This window comes from Rhinoraja longicauda, chromosome 40 (genome assembly GCF_053455715.1).
Source record: "Rhinoraja longicauda isolate Sanriku21f chromosome 40, sRhiLon1.1, whole genome shotgun sequence".
Classification (NCBI taxonomy): domain Eukaryota; kingdom Metazoa; phylum Chordata; class Chondrichthyes; order Rajiformes; family Arhynchobatidae; genus Rhinoraja; species Rhinoraja longicauda.
In genome coordinates this window covers 1,394,886-1,410,171 of record NC_135992.1, presented here as the reverse complement: position 1 = coordinate 1,410,171, position 15,286 = coordinate 1,394,886, and the positions used below count along the sequence as shown (strand labels likewise).

Sequence of the window (15,286 nt, the reverse complement as noted above, 5' to 3'; positions counted from 1 at the left end):
CAACAGTGGTTCCAGGTGAGGCAGAGGTTCATGTGCACCTCTGGTGCATGGTTCCTTGGAGGTGAAGTCGCAAGTAGATAAGGTGATCAAAAGGGCTTTTGGCACATCGGCCTTCATCAGTCAGAGTATTGAATACAGAAGTTGGGAGGTCATGTTACAGTTGTTTAAGACGTTGGTGTTGCCATATTTAGAGAATGGTGTTCAGTTCTGGGCTCCATATTGTAGGAAAGATGTTAAGCTGGAAAGGGTACAGAGATTTACGAGGATGTTGCCAGGATTAGAGGGTGTGAGCTGTAGGGAGAGGTTGAGTAGGCTGGGACTATTCCTTGGAGTGCAGGAGGATGAGGGGTGATCTTATGGAGGTGTATAAAATCATGAGAGGAATAGATTGGGTAGATGCACAGAGTCTCTTGCCCAGAGTTGGTGAATTGAGGATCAGAGGACATCGGTTTAAGGTGAAACGATTTAATAGGAATCTGAGGAGAAACTTTTTCATACAAATGGTGGTGGGTGTATGGAACAAGCTGCCAGAGGAAGTAGATGAGGCCGGGACTATCTTAACGTTTAAGAAACAGTTGGACAGCTCCATGGATAGGACAGGTTTGGAGGGATATGGACGAAATGCCAGCAGGTGGGACTTGTGTAGCCGGGACATGTTGGCCTGAGCAAGTTGGGCTGAAGGGCTTGTTTCCACAATGTGACTGTTCCTGATGTGGCCTCCTCTACATAGGCGAGACCAAACATAGACGGTGACTGTTTTGTTGAATATTTGCGCTAGGTTCACTAAGACTTACTGGATCTCCTGGTTGCTAACTGCAATGTAAGGGTTAAACACAGACTGTGAGCTGAAATGGTCGGCTAAATTAGCAACACCGTATTTTGAGCCCTGCTTGGGCAAACAAGTAGATGTTTCTGAAGAATGCTTGGGTTAATTGAAAGAGACCAGTAGATCATGAGGACACCAGCAAGGTCATTGAAATAAGCTTTGCTTTCCCAGAGACAGACGAGACTGGCTCAGTGTCTGATAGGACACATAACTCACGCCTTATGCTACCAAGGAGGATAGCTGGCTTGACACACAATCACCTGTTGTTGTAGGCCGAAAAGATATTATATAAATACATGCTTCTACCAAGGGAGCATGAGCTTCATCTTCAGGGAGAGAGAAGAGCTTCACCAAGGAGAGAGAGAGAGAGAGAAGCGCTTGGACCGTGTGTGTGCACAGCCAGTCCCGACAGGAGACTCGAGTATGCAGAGGGGCATAAGAGTTATTTTGTATTGTTTCTTTATTGATAGTTGATAGTTTTTTCTGTTTGCTTTAATAAATAGTCATTTGTGCTCTTCACCATGTGCCTCCTCCATTTCTTGATCTGAATCCTGCACGTATCTCATTACATTTTGGCATAGTCGGCAGGATTCAGTGAAAACGAGGAGAAAGAGGGTTGACGACGCAGAACCAGACCTTTCGAGTCCCGGGATGGGTAGATAATTCAGAAGGTTATGGCAGTTTGGCCAATGTGTTAAGTAAATGGGAACCTCCTGAGGGCTGGGAGGAAGAGTTCAAGGATAAGGCAGCAAAGCTATCATATTTGATTATTAAATGTTTGGAGAAAGTGGGCTAACCTAAAAAGAAAGAGGATCTCCCACAGGTGGGATGGATATTTGCTGTTGCTCTAAGGCAGCAGAGTTTCATGATTGACAAATTGAACCGTGAACATGATAACTGGAAGGAAAGGTTTACTGCTCTGGAAAGACACTGACTGTGACTGAGACAGCAAAGGCAGCACAGGAGCAGGCTGAGACTGCGGAATTGAAACAAATTAGTACCGCATGTAGATTAGCAACCATGAAACAACAAAAGAAATTAAATAACAAGAAATGGAGTGTCGACCTTGCAAAAATGTGTTCTATGTTATCGCAAGATGATTGGAAGCACAACCACTGACTGGGATGGGGGATATTTGGCACAGATGAGTCAGATGGTGTATAAGAAAATAACTGCAGATGCTGGTACAAATCGATTTATTCACAAAATGCTGGAGTAAGTTAGCAGGTCAGGCAGCATCTCGGGAGAGAAGGAATGGGTGACGTTTCGGGTCGAGACCCTTCTTCAAAAGGGTCGACTGCCGAGGCCTACCTGAGGCCGCCGCCACCGACCTCCACCGCCTCCCCGGGGCCGCCACCGCCGACCTCCACCACCTCCCCAGGGCCGCTGACTGCCGAGGCCTACCCGAGGCCGTCACCACCGACCTCCACCGCCTCCCCGGGGCCGCTGCCGTCGACGACGACCTCCACCGCCTCCCCGGGGCCGCTGATTGCCGAGGCTTACCTGAGGCTGCCGCCGCCGACCTCCACCGCCTCCTCGGGGCCGCTGCCGCCGACGAGCGAGGCCTCTGCACAGCCGCTGCCGCCCACGTCCTTCCCGACCCCTTCACCGCTGCCGCCGACCTTCCCGACCCCTTCACCGCCGTCCACGCCCTCCACGGCCATCCGCTGACCGGGCTGCGGGCTGACCGGGCCTCCCCCAGCGACCGTGCCGACCCGCGCCTCTCCACCGCCCAGCAGCAGGTCACAGCGTCGCTGTACCCGGCCCCCGGGACCAACAACAGGCTGCAGCTCCACCTGGCCCACACACACCGCGCTGGGCCCACAGCCCCCACCAGGCAGAGCCCCATAGCACTGCTGGGTCCTACTGCCCACCCTCTACTACAGGTAACTGCCCGGCCCACAGACACCGCGCTGGGCCCACACACACCGCGCTGGGCCCACAGACACCGCGCTGGGCCCACACACACTACGCTGGGCCCACACACACCGCGCTGGGCCCACAGCCCCCACCAGGCAGAGCCCTTCAGCACTGCTGGGTCCTACTGCCCACCCCCTACTACAGGTAACTGCAGCAGGGGTTCCACTGGGTCTCCCCCTTCCCCTTCCAGCCAGGTGACCCCCAATACTTCCCACATTGGTCCTCATGCCCCCCTCTGCCCTGCTAACCCACCACCCCCCCACCATACATCCCCTCCCCATCCACCTGCCCCCCGCCTCCATCCGACCCCAACCCCCACCATTGCCGGGTGTTCACCATCCCCCCTGACCTCCCCCTTTCAGACACCGAACGGTCTGTCCTCAGCAGAGGCCTTACCTTTGTTCCCCCCCGCCCCCACATCAACGAGTTCCGCGTCCGCCATGACGTGGAGCTCTTCTTTCGCCGCCTCCGCCTCCGAGCCTTTTACCATGGTAAGGAGTCCCGACCCCCCACTGATGACCCCTTCTCCCGTCTCCAATGGACCCCCTCCTCTTGGACCCCCCCTTGTGGCCAACTACCCTCACTAGAACTTTTTATCTCCAACTGCCGGCGTGACATCAGCCGCCTCAAATTCTCCACTCCCCTGACTAACTCCAACCTCTCCCCTCCTGAACGTGCAGCCCTCCACTCACTCTGCAACAACCCGGACTTAATCATTAAACCCGCTGACAAGGGAAGGGCTGTGGTAGTCTGGCGTGCTGACCTCTACCGGACCGAGGCCAGACGACAACTATCAGACACCTCTTCCTACCTATCCCTGGACCATGACCCCACCAATAAACACCAGACCTTTATCAGCAGCACCATCACCGACCTCATCACCTCCGGCGATCTACCCCTCAGTGCCTCCAATCTCATAGTTCCCCAGCCCCGCACGGCCCGATTCTACCTCCTACCCAAAATCCACAAACACAACTGTCCCGGCAGACCCATTGTCTCTGCCTGCTCATGCCCCACCAAACTTGTCTCTACCTACCTCGACTCCATCCTATCCCCCCTGGTTAAATCCCTCCCCACCTACGTTCAAGACACCTCACATGCTCTCCATCTCCTGGATAACTTCCGGTTCCCAGGCCCCCACTCCCTCATCTTCACCATGGATGTCCAGTTATTCTACACTTCCATCCCCCACAAGGATGGTCTCGAAGCCCTCCGTTTCTTCCTCGACCGTAGAACCAGCCAATCCCCATCGACCAACACTCTCCTCCGCCTAGCAGAGCTGGTTCTTCCCCTCAACAACTTCTCCTTTGACTCCTCCCACTTCCTCCAAACCAGAGGCGTAGCTATGGGCACTCGCATGGGCCCTAGCTACGCCTGCCTCTTTGTCGGGTACGTCAAACAATCCCTGTTCCAGACGTACACTGGCCCCATCCCCGAACTCTACCTCCGCTACATCGACGACTGCATTGGTGCTACCTCTTGCACCCATGCAGAACTCACTGACTTCATACACTTCACCTCCAATTTCCATCCTGCCCTTAAATATACCTGGACTATTTCTGACATCTCCCTCCCGTTTCTGGACCTCATCATCTCCATCACAGGAGACAGACTAGTGACGGACATTTACTACAAGCCCACCGACTCGCACAGCTATCTGGACTACACTTCTTCCCACCCGGTCCCCTGCAAAAAGTCTATCCCCTACTCCCAATTCCTCCGTCTACGCCGCATCTGCGCCCGGGATGAGGTGTTTCACACTAGGGCTTCCGAGATGTCCTCGTTCTTCAGAAAACGGGGCTTCCCCTCCTCCATTATAGATGAGGCTCTCTCTAGGGTCTCTTCTACATCCCGCAGCTCCGCTCTTGCTCCCCCTCCCCCCCTCGCACCAAGGACAGAATCCCCCTCGTTCTCACCTTCCACCCCACCATCCAAGGACCCAAACAGTCTTTCCAGGTGAGACAAAGGTTCACCTGCACCTCCTCCAACCTCATCTATTGCATCCGCTGCTCTAGATGTCAACTTATTTATATCGGCGAAATCAAGCGCAGGCTCGGCGATCGCTTCGCTGAACACCTACGCTCGGTCCGCATTAACAAAACTGATCTCCCGGTGGCCCAGCACTTTAACTCCCCCTCCCATTCCCAGTCTGACCTTTCTGTCATGGGCCTCCTCCAGTGCCATAGTGAGGCCCGCCGGAAATTGGAGGAGCAGCACCTCATATTTCGCCTGGGCAGTTTGCAGCCCGGTGGTATGAACGTCGACTTCTCCAACTTCAGATAGCTCCTCTGTCCCTCCCTTCCCCTCCTCCTTCCCAGATCTCCCTCTTTCTTCCTGTCTCCACCTATATCCTTCCTTTGTCCCGCCCCCCTGACATCAGTCTGAAGAAGGGCCTCGACCCGAAACGTCACCCATTCCTTCTCTCCCGAGATGCTGCCTGACCTGCTGAGTTACTCCAGCATTTTGTGAAAGAGTCAGATGGAGAATGGACAGAGGGGGAAGAAAGGAATAACAGAATAATAGGAGCTTGACCTCTGGTCCAGACCAAAGTTAAGACTAAACGGGGAGAAAATAATCAATTGGCTCAGCTGGACCAGGAGACTGAAACCACTGAAACTGTTGTCAGAGTTTATAGTGCGACTGAGTTACGAGAGTTAAAAAACGTCCATTATTTAAACGACCAATGGCACACATTAATCGTGGGAGCAGCCCTACACGGGTTTGGCAGACTGACGATGTTGGTCCACTTCACCTGCAACAAAGATACCAATATCTTTTAACAATGGTTGACACATACTCTGGCCTTTTGGTGGCGATGCCTTCTGTCAAGGCTGATCAGAAAAATACCCTGTATTCCACTACAGAGACCCTCTTGAAATACAGTCCGACAACGGATGCCACTTTGCAGGACAGAAAGTACAAGGATGGGCGTCTGACAATGGTGTGCATTGGCTGTTACACATTCCTTACTACCCTCGAGCATCAGGCTTGATTGAGAGGATGAATTGCCTGCTTTTAAGGAACAGATTAAGCTTCTTACGCCGACCCATACCCTGAAAGGCTGGTTGTGTTTTGCCACAAGCTTTGTGCAACCTGAACAATCATGCCTTGATTGGCGGCTCACCAATGCAGAGGATGATGAACTCTAAGTGCAACAACGTCGTGCCTCCTCCCACTCACGCTCCAGCTTCCAAAGTGTCCAGTGGTGGCATGGTATGGGTGCACGACCCTAATAACCCTCCGCAAATGGCAACAATTCTTGCGGACGGGCAAGGAAATACATTCTGGGCATTAATACAAGGACAGTCAGTGCCGGTTTGTGTAGATTCGGGAAAACCTACGATATTTTACTGGAAATAAGAGCAGGTATTACGTTGTCTTTCAGATACCACGGATGTCAGACCGTGGCCCTTGTTTGTGAAGCCCGTGATGGTGACTGTTCGGCTCCAATAACTGTACCAAATGATTGAACCAAGAAGGGATTATGATAATCTGCAGAAAGACACATATTTTTTTCTGGGACTGATGATTTATACTGAACTTTTGACTATTATTGTTGGTACTTTTATACAGTAATATGCAGTTATATGGGTGCTAATGTAGCCTGACAACTCCAAGGGATGGGATGTAATGTAGGGGTTAAACAGGCTGTGAGTTTAAATTGAGTTGTCAGCTGAATTAGCAGCACCTTATTTCGAATCCTGCTTAGGGAAATAAGTAGATGTTTTCGAAGAATGCTTGGGCTAATTCAAAGGGACCAGTAGATCATGCGGAAACCTGAGGTCACTGAGATAAGTTTTGCTTTCCCAGAGACATCTGAGACTAGCTCAGTGTCTGACAGGACACATAACTCACGCCATTATGCTACCAAGGAGGAAAGCTAGCTTGACACATAATCAATCACCTGTTGTTCTTGGAGGTAAAATTATTGAATAAAGACTGCACATGCTTCACCACGAGAGCACGAGCTTCATCTTCGGGGAGAGAGAAGAGCCTCAACACGGAGAGGAGAGTTTGGACCGTGGTGCGTGCAGACAGGGAGACTTTTGTATTGTTTCTTTATTGATTGTCGATAGTTTTTCTGTGTTTTATTTGTGTTTGCTTTAATAAATAGTAATTTGTGCTCTTCACCATATGCTTCCTCCATTCATTGATCCGAATCCTTGAATCCTGCACATATTGCATTACACAATAACCATTTCAACACCCCTTCCCATTCCCACACTGACCTTTATGTCCTGGGCCATCATTAGCAGAGTGAGGCCACACGCAAACTAGTGGAACAGTATCTCATTTTCTACTTGGGGTAGCCTACACCCCAACTGTATGAACATTGACAGTTTGTACGTTCTTCCCGTCAACTGCGTGGATCTTCTCCGGGATCTGTGGTTTCCCCCCATACGCCAAAGACGTACAGGTTTGTAGGCTAATTGGCTTGGTATAATTGTGTGTGTAGGATAATGTTCGTGTGTGGGGATCACCGGTCGGCGCGAACTCGGTGGGCCGAAGAGCCCGTTTCCGTATTGTATCTCTGAATTAAACTCTCAACACCCCCCCACCTTTCTCCCCTGAACTCCCTTCCCGCTAATGTTCCCTCACCCCAAACTCTCCTGTGCCCCACCCGAACTGCCATCTATTTCCCCCTTCCATTCACCCTCTCTTGTCAACTTCCTCCCTCTGGCTTTAGAATCTGTATCTCTTCAAACCAGTCTCACCTTCCTTTCTTTCTTATCTTTGGCTTTTTTTCCAACCAGTTGTCCAACACCCCCCTCCGTCGCCTGTGTCGACCTATTAACTGCCATGGAGATCCTGCCTCTCCCCTCGTCCAGTTTTCTTCTCCCCACCTCCTACAATCAGACTGAAGAAGGGTCACGACCCAAAATGTCACCTATCTATGTTCTTCAGGGAGACGTGCTGAGCTACTCCAGCACTTCATGTCCTTTGGAAATAGTCAGGAAGTCATGCTGCAGCTTTATAAAACTTTGGTCAGGCCACATTTGGAATATTGTGTGCAGTTCTGGTCGTCCCGTTGCAGGAAGTCTGGAGAGGGTGCAGCAGAGGTTTGCCAGAATACTGCCTGGGTTAGAAGGTATTAGCTGCTCCCCTCCTCCTTCCCAGATCTCCCTCTATCTTCCTGTCTCCACCTATATCCTTCCTTTGTCCCGCCCCCCTGACATCAGTCTGAAGAAGGGCCTCGACCCGAAACGTCACTCATTCCTTCTCTCCCGAGATGCTGCCTGACCTGCTGAGTTACTCCAGCATTTTGTGAATAAATCGATTTGTACCAGCATCTGCAGTTATTTTCTTAAGCTACTAGGAAAGGTTGGACAGACCTGGATTGTTTCCTTTGGAGCTTCAGAGGTTGCGGGGAAACCTGATGGAAGCTAATTATGAGAACTAGAGAGTGTGAATCTTGTACCCAAGGTGGAAATGTTAAATACTAAAGGGCATAGGTTTAAGGTGAGGGGGGGGGGAGGGAGAGTTTAAAGTTTCTTGAAAGCAGCGTCACAGGTAGATAAGGCCGGCACAGTGTCGCAGAGGTATTTGCTGCCTTGCAGCGCCAGAGACCCGGGTTCGTTCCAGACGGGTGCTGTCTGTACGGAGTTTGTACGTTCTCCCCGTGACCTGCGTGGGTTTTCTCCGAGATCTTTGGTTTCCTGCCACACTCCAAAGACGTACAGGTATGTGAAAATTGTCCCTAATTTGCAGGGATCACTGGTCGGCGCGGACCCGGTGGGCCGAAGGGCCTGTTTCTGCGCTGTTTCTCGAAAACTAAAGAAGTCTTTCCGCACATTACCCTTCAATGGTCGGGGTAATGAGTATAGAAATTATGTTACAATTGCCGTATGTCGCCGGGACTTGAGGGCTTGAACTACAGGGGGAGGTTGGGCAAGCTAGGCGCTTTATTCTTTGGAGTGCAGGAGGATGACTGATGATCTTACAGAGGTGTACAAGATCATGAGGGAACAGGTGGGGTGGATGCATAGAGTCAGGGAAACATGAACCAGAAGATCGGTTTAAGGTGAGGGGAAAGATTTAATAAGAACCTGAAGGTCAACTCTTTCACATAGAGGGTGGTTGGTATATGGAACGAGCTGCCAGAGGAGGTACCAAAGCACCATTTAAAAGATTTTGATGAGAACGTACATAGCATAATTAGCACTAAAGTGGGTGGTATTGTAGATAGTGAAGATGGTTGGCAAAGATTGTTGGGCAGGTGGGCTGAGGAATGGTTGATGGAATTTAATACAGAAATGTTACGTGATGGAAGTCTAACATGGGCAGGACCTACACAGTGAATGGTAAGACTAAGGAGCGTTGTAGAGCAGAGAGATCTAGGAGTTCCTTGAAAGTATCCACTTTTTTGTCCCCTCTCTTCAGTGCCAGGTGCCCTCCTTTACCTGATCGGTCTGCACATGGTCCGTTTCCCTCCATATCCTCATGTCTATCCAAATGTCTCCTAAATGCTACCATCGTACGTGCCTAACCATCACCCTGGCAGCATTTTCATAGAAACATAGAAAATAGGTGCAGTAGGCCATTCGGCCCTTCGAGCCAGCACCGCCATTCAATGTGATCATGGCTGATCATCCACAATCAGTACCCCGTTCCTACCTTCTCCCCATACCCCCTGACTTCGCTATCATTAAGAGCTCTATCTAACTCTCTCTTGAAAGCATCCAGAGAATTGGCCTCCACTACCTTCTGAGGCAGAGAATTCCACAGATTTACAACTCTCTGACTGAAAAAGTTTTTCATCTCCGTTCTAAATGGCCTATCCCTTATTCTTAAACTGTGGTCCCTGGTTCTGGACTCCCCCAGCATTGGGAACATGTTTCCTGCCTCCAGCATGTCCAAACCCTTAATAATCTTATATGTTTCAATAAGATCCCCTCTCATCCTTCTAAATCTCAGTGTATACAAGCCCAGTCGCTCCAGTCTTTCAATATACGACAGTTCCGCCGTTCCAGGAATTAACCTAGTGAACCTACGCTGCACTCCCTCAATAGCAAGAATGTCCTTCCTCAAATTTGGAGACCAAAACTGCACACAGTACTACAGGTGTGGTCTCACTAGGGCCCTGTACAACTGCAGAAGGATCTCTTTGCTTCTATACTCAACTCCTCTTGTCATGAAGGCCAAAATGCCATTATCTTTCTTCACTGCCTGCTGTACCTGCATGCTTACTTTTAGTGACTGATGAACAAGGACACCGAGATCTCTTTGTACTTCCCCTTTTCCTAACTTGACACCATTCAGATAATAATCTGCCTTCCTGTTCTTATCACCAAAGTGGATAACCTCTCATTTATCCGCATTAAACTGCATCTGCCATGCACCCGCCCACTCACACAACCTGTCCAAGTCACCCTGCACCCTCATGGCATCCTCCTCACAGTTAACACTGCCACCCAGCTTTGTATCATCTGAAAATTTGGTAATGGTATTTTTAATCCCTTATCCAAATCATTAATGTATATTGTAAATAGCTACGGTCCCAGCACCGAGCCTTGCGGTACCCCACTAGTCACTGTCTGCCATTCTGAAAGGGACCCATTTATCCCCACACTTTGGTTTCTGTCTGCCAACCAATTTTCTATCCATGTCGGTACCCTACCATGTGCTCTAATTTTGCCCAATAATCTCCTATGTGGGACCTTGTCGAAGGCTTTCTGAAAGTCAAGGTACACTACATCCACCAGCTCTCCCCAGTCAATTTTCCTAGTTACATCCTCAAAAAATTCCAGATTAGTCAAGCATAATTTCCCCTTCGTAAATCCATGCTGACTCGGAACGATCCTGTTAGTTATCCAAATGCTCCGCAATTTTGTCTTTTATAATTGACTGCAGCATCTTCCCCACCACTGATGTAAGACTAACTGGTCTATAATTTCCCTTTTTCTCTCTCCCTCCTTTCTTAAAAAGTGGGATAACATTAGCTACCCTCCAATCCACAGGAACTGATCCTGAATCTATAGAACATTGGAAAATGATCACCAATGCGTCCACGATTTCTAAAGCCACCTCCTTAAGTACCCTGGGATGCAGACCATCAGGCCCTGGGGATTTATCAGCCTTCAGTCCCATCAGTCTACCCAACACCATTTCCTGCCTAATGTGGATTTCCTTCAGTTCCTCCGTCACCCTCAGATCTCTGGCCACTAGAACATCTGGGAGATTGTTCACAAAATGCTGGAGTAACTCAGCAGGTCAGGCAGCATCTCAGGAGAGAAGATATTGTTTGTATCTTCCTTAGTGAAGACAGATCCAAAGTACCGGTTCAACCCGTCTGCCATTTCCTTGTTCCCCATAATAAATTCCCCTGCTTCTGTCTTCAAGGGACCCACATTTGCCTTGACTTTTTTTTCCTCGTCACATACCTAAAAAAGCTTTTACTATCCTCCTTTATATTATTGGCTAGCTTACCCTCATACCTCATCTTTTCTCCCAAAATTGCCTTTTTAGTTATCTTCTGTTGCTCTTTAAGAGTCCCAATCCTCTGGCTTCCCACTTTTCTTTGCTATGTTATACTTCTCTTTTATTTTTATGCTGTCCTTGACTTCCCTTGTCAGCCACGGGTGCCTCTTAGGCCAATGGAATGTTGGCCTTCGTAACAAGAGGAGTTGAGTATAGGAGCAAAGAGGTCCTTCTACAGTTGTACCGGGCCCTGGTGAGACCGCACCTGGAGTACTGTGTGCAGTTTTGGTCTCCAAATTTGAGGAAGGATATTCTTGCTATGGAGGGCGTGCAGCGTAGGTTCACTAGATTAATTCCCGGAATGGCAGGACTGTCGTATGTTGAAAGGCTGGAGCGATTGGGCTTGTATACACTGGAATTTAGAAGGATGAGGGGGGATCTTATTGAAACATATAAGATAATTAGGGGATTGGACACATTAGAGGCAGATAACATGTTCCCAATGTTGGGGGAGTCCAGAACAAGGGGCCACAGTTTGAGAATAAGGGGTAGGCCATTTAGAACGGAGATGAGGAAGAACTTTTTCAGTCAGAGGGTGGTGAAGGTGTGGAATTCTCTGCCTCAGAAGGCAGTGGAGGCCAGTTCGTTGGATGCTTTCAAGAGAGAGCTGGATAGAGCTCTTAAGGATAGCGGAGTGAGGGGGTATGGGGAGAAGGCAGGAACGGGGTACTGATTGATAGTGATCAGCCATGATCGCATTGAATGGCGGTGCTGGCTCGAAGGGCTGAATGGCCTACTCCTGCACCTATTGTCTATTGTCTATTGTCTATTGTCTTACTCCCCTTAGAATCTTTCCTCCTCTTTGGGATAAATTGATCGTACGTCTGCATTATTCCCAGGAATACCTGCCATTGCTGTTCCACCGTCTTCCCTGCTAGGGCCTCCTTCCAGTCAAACCTGGCTGGCTCCTGCCTCATGCCTCTGTGATCCCCTTTGCTATATTGTAATAATGACACTTCCGATTTTCCCTTCTCCCTCTCAATTTGTAGAGTAAAACGTATCACTGCCTTCTAATGGCTCTTTTACCTTGAGTTCCCTTATCAGATCAGGTTCATCACACAACACTAAATCCAGAATTGCCTTCTCCCTGGTACAAGCTGTTCTAAGGATCCATCACAGAGGCACTCCACAAACTCCCTTTTCTGGGGTCCAGTACCAACCTGATTTTCCCAGTCGACCTTCATGTTGAAATCTCCCATAACCACCGTAGCATTACATTTGCGACATGCCAATTTTAGCTCTTGATTCAACTTGCACCCTATGTAGTGGCTACTGTTTGGGGGTCTGTAGATAACTCCCATTAGGATCTTTTTACCCTTACAATTCCTCATTTCTATCCATACTGATTCTACATCTCCTGATTCTGTGTCACCCCTTGCAAGGGAGTGAATATCATTCCTTACCAACAGAGCGGCCCCACCCCCTCTGCCCACCTGTCTGTCTTTTCTATACATTGTGTACCCCTGAATATTCAGTTCCCAGCCCTGGTCCTCTTGTAGCCATGTCTCTGTAATTCCCACAACATCATACTTGCCAATGTCTAACTGAGCCTCAAGCTCATCCACTTTATTTTTTATACTTCGCGCATTTAAATACAACACTTTAACTTCGGTATTCACCTCCCCTCTCACACCGGTCACTATTGGCCCTGACCGTACTCTTATCCTATCTAGAACTTTCCTTCCCATTCATTCGAGAGTCCTTTGCAATTTCTCCTGTATTCGCTTCCCCTTTAACTCCATCTTCATATTCCCAATTTGTCAACCCCTCCCCCTTACTACTTAGTTTAAACCCACACATGTAGCACTAGCAAACCTGCCTGCCAGAATGTTGGTCCCCCTGCTGTTAACGTGTAACCCATCCCTTTTGTACAGGTCACCCCTACCACAGAAGAGATCCCAGTAGTCTAGAAATCTAAGCACCAGTCCCTCAGCCATACATTCATATCCCCGATCTCTCTGTTCCTGCCCTCACCAGCACGAGGTACAGGTAGCAATCCACAGATAACCACCCTTGACGTCCTACTTCTCAGTCTTCTTCCTAACTCTCTAAACTCACATTGCAGTATCTCCTTCCTCTTCCTACCGACGTCGTCCGTGGCCAAGTGCACAACTACTTCCGGTTGATCTCCTTCCCTCGCTAGAATGTTCTGAAGCCGGTCCGTGATGTCTTGAACCCTTGCACCAGGGAGGCAACAGACCATCCTCGAGTCCCGCCTGCCGCCACAGAATCTACTGTCCGCACCTCGGACAATGGAGTCACCCACTACTATGGCTCTTCCTGACTTCGGTCTCCCCGGTCGAGTCTCCTTGCCTGGATTAGAGCCAACATGTCCGCTGCTCAGACTGGAAGCACCTTCTGCCCCGACAGCTCATATACTTATCAAAAAGTATTTTAAACGCCCAGCATGACGTTCTAGGCACTTATGATCCTCTGTGTAAAAAAAACCTTGCCTTGCATATCTTTAAACTTTGTTCCTCTCACAAAGCTATGCCCTCCAGTATATATTTTTTCCAAATGGGGAAGAAATGCATCTGCCTACCCCATCCATGCCTCTCATCTCTGGCCTTAGTCCACCCATCTGCCAATGATCCTCCCTCCCTCTCACCTGTTGTCCATCTATCATCAGGCTTTGTCTTACCCGAACTTTCCCCCAGTTTTTTCACCCCCACGACAATTAGTCTGAAGACGGGTCCCAACCGGAAAAGCCTCCTGTCCATGTCCTCCAGATGTTGCCTGACCCGCCGAGTTACTCCTGTACTTGGTGATGTTTGTAAACCAAGAACTGCAGTTGCTGTAACTCTGCATGACGTTTATTACTGGGGCAGCACAGACAACTCACACAAACTCGGTAACATAGACAGTTGTGTCCTGGTGGACAAATACAGCCGCGTCTCGTTGCTGTGGGCAGCGCGGCGGCTTGAGGTAATAACGCAGCGCACACGATCACCGGTCACCACTCGGTCTGCGGCACATTCATTCCCAGCCCCAAGTTAAGGGTTGGTGTCCTGAGGCTTCATCCATCCACCCGGGCCGCAACTTTAGTCTTGTGCTGCAACGGCAGTTCCCAAACCCCTGGGTGTAACCGGTTGCCATTGATCCAGTCAGTCCCGCTGAAGACGTGCAGACGCTGTGGACACAGCAAGGAGTTGGTGCAATGACCTTGGGCTCCTTCAGCTGACGTGGAGACGGACACAAGGCGGCCGCTGGGTTTGAACCGAGCGACGGTTGCAGGCAGCGCGCGGGCGGGCGGGCGCGTGTGTGTCCGTGTCCGCGCGGGCGGGCGCGTGTGTGTGTCCCCGCGCGGACGGCGGCGGGACAGCCCGTCAGCGGCCTCCCTTCTGCGCCATCTGCGCGAGGCGGTTGGCGAGCGCCAGCGTGGTGTCCACAAAGCGATCGGCGCAGCTGACCAGGCAGCTCTCAGTCCGCGAGTCGAGCCTGGAGCCCGGCTTCTCCACGCACTTGTCCCAGCACTCGGCCGTCAGGCTGTGCATTCTCAGCTGTAGCTGCGCCTTCTGCTGCTCGGCCGCCAGTAGCAGCTGCAGGTCACTCCGCTCCGCCGCCGAGCCCGCAGCCTCCATGACGCCAGACGCCGCTGCGCGGCAGGCCCAAAGATACTAGAGGAGCAAGATGGACCACTCCGTCGCTATCGCGTGGACTGAAGTACGGAGCGGGACGGCCGCCATTTTAGTAAGCAAATCCCGCCGCTCGCTCCGCCTCTCGCAGTGTAATCAGTGTTGGAGGGGAGCAGTGTGATGATACCATTAAAATGCAGAAAACATCTCATCCATCAACTCACGTGTTTTTGTTATTTTTATTTTTAAATGTTTTCCCCCGCTTAATTTCTCTGATTTTATTATTTCTTGCTGTTTCTGCCCATTTCCCTCCAATCCTTCCTTCCCAGCCCCCTCTTTTGTGCAGTTTCCCTTGTATGGCTCAAACACACACTCTGCACAAATGTAACTTATTATATATATGTATCTGTGTGTGAGAGGCAAGAGATAAGTAGATCTCAAAGTTCCTTCTCTTGGATCAGAAGCAACTTTGATTTAAAGCAATGCT

General features: G+C 50.0%; 1 long non-coding RNA gene and 1 pseudogene across 4 annotated transcripts in view; one reads left to right on the top strand and one right to left on the bottom strand.

The window, feature by feature from the left end:
* The window catches only part of LOC144611442 (uncharacterized), a 65,641-nt gene extending 58,826 nt beyond the window's left edge, over positions 1-6,815 (top strand). For all 4 annotated transcript variants that reach the window (XR_013549522.1, XR_013549521.1, XR_013549523.1 and 1 more), the window contains one exon: positions 6,132-6,815. This is a non-coding gene — a long non-coding RNA (uncharacterized LOC144611442). The remainder of the gene's footprint in view (positions 1-6,131) is intronic.
* A 7,112-nt stretch (positions 6,816-13,927) lies between these two features.
* Positions 13,928-14,838, bottom strand: LOC144611335 (mitochondrial import inner membrane translocase subunit Tim8 B pseudogene; annotated as a pseudogene).
* Positions 14,839-15,286: the final 448 nt, after the last annotated feature.